Raw genomic sequence first — 2,314 nt, forward strand, 5'->3', positions numbered from 1 at the left:
TATATATATATATATATATATATATATATATATATATATATATATTACAGCCAAGGTCTGTGCTGGAAAAGAGGCTGCAGTTGTTATAGAGATTATTAGTACGGTTATGAAGAGGCCTCTCTGCACAGAAACAGGAACCATGACAAGATCCAGACCAGCTAACCTTCCAACTAGTTAAAGAGAATGTAAGTGTGACTTAAAGAAGAAATGTTCCCTCTCAAGCACATAGTTTACATTGACAGGTCCAGCTACACAGTGCTGTCATTAGAGGCATGGAAGATTTGCATGTGAAGGATTCACAGATAATTCTTCTACGGTTTCAAGGAGCCACAAAGGACAGGCAACAAATAAAATGTAGTCTCTGAGAGGACAAGAGATTTTTTGCTGTGAAACTGAATCCTGGGTTTAGGAAGTACCCTATATATTGAAGCTGCCAGAACTACAGGACATTGGCTAATGATAGCATAAATAAGTGAGTGGAAACAGTCAAAGGGAGAACTGTACATTGCAAGTATAGAAGATGAAGAGGCAGAGCCATCTAAATAAACCACTTGAACATAAAGTTCCAGACACCAGAAATGGAGTTGCAGAATTTGGAGTTGCCCTTCTGGTGTTTGGTGTTATTTAGATCTAAGATCTATTATGCTCCCACTCCCCTCTGAAATATTGATACATATTCTGTTACATTATATTTTAAAATTATGTGATTTTCTTTTTTAGTTTATAGGAGGCTATAGTTAAAAGATTGCTTTGAGTCTCAAGAAACACTCTTGACTTTTAAACTGCATTGAGATTGTGAAAAGACATTGGTCTATTAAAGTTGGATTAAGAGCACCATGCTTTATGGTATGGCCATGACCCTATGGGGGCAGAGGAATTGAATGTGATCATTTTATTAAAAATGTTCACTAAGTGTTCAGGAATGTCAACACTTGGTACCCAGTTGGCACATTGTTTTGAAAGAGCAATCTTGACAGATGAAGTATATCACTGGGATAAGACTTGGAGAGTTTGAAGACTTATCTGGTTTCTAGTTACAGTCTCTGATTTCTATTTCCCTTAAAGATAAGATTATTACAGAAAATCAATCAATGATAATGCACAGAACAAGTAATCCTATGTTTCCCAGTCTCAACTGATATATTAGCAACACAACTCCTGTAGTTAAGATTCTAGGATAATAATCATGGAAGACAGGATAGAAAAGTTGTAAGATCCAAAGAAACAGGAAGTGAGATTGTTTTTTCATAAATATTAGAGAAGCTATACCCATAGAGTCTTCTAAACATGGGCCAAACAAGTACACCAGACATGCTAACATGGAAGGGGAAAGTCCCACGAGGCCTCAATGCTATATAAAGAACTACAGGTAGGTAAGGAATACAGAGAGTAGGTGAAATGGTCTTCCCCAGGGAACGTGCCACCAATTGTTTTCCAAAACAAAATGGTCAGCCCTGAAATCAAATACATCAGAGTGTATAGAATTCTCAGGCAGTATTTATATACTTAATAATATATAAGACACATCTAAGAATTAAAGAAAATAGGGCACAAATTTGAGAGAGAACAATGGAGTTCATTGGGTTGAGTGAAATAAAAAAAAACGTAAAAATGTAGTTTTATTTTAATTTCAACAAATAGAATAATTGCTAAAAACAAGTATGAAAGTTCCTCAAAATTAAAAACAGAACTAACTATGATATGCTGCAACTAAATGCCAGTCCTTTTGAGTAAATGTACTCAAAAGTATTTAAGTAAACATAAAACAGATATATCTACACATCTACATTTATTCTGTAACAATTAACAAGTCAATTTATGGAATCAGTATATATATTATGCATTTTTATAAGATATAACCTACTATATCATCTATATCACCTTTCATATATATGTATATAAATGTATGCATATATATATGTATATATATGTGTATATATATATCACCTATCATATATATCACCTATCATATGTATATATGTATATATATATGTATATATATATATGTATATATATATAATCTACTTCTAAATCTATATCTCTGTATCTATGTCTATGTATACATTTATGTCTCTGTCTTTGTCTCTATATCTGTATCTATATTGACATCTATATATTTATGTAGATAATATAGCTATAAGTGATATCTACCTATCTATATCAAGGTATGGAATCAGTGTATATGTTATATATTTTTAAGCAATGCAATCTTACTCTGGGTTACTTTACCATCTCTATCTTTCTATATGTGCATCAGTCTTGTGTCTAATCTCTCTCTTTCTCTCTCTCTCTCTCTCTCTCTCTCTCTCTCTCT

Source organism: Mus pahari, chromosome 14, assembly GCF_900095145.1.
Source record: "Mus pahari chromosome 14, PAHARI_EIJ_v1.1, whole genome shotgun sequence".
In the NCBI taxonomy this organism is placed as follows: domain Eukaryota; kingdom Metazoa; phylum Chordata; class Mammalia; order Rodentia; family Muridae; genus Mus; species Mus pahari.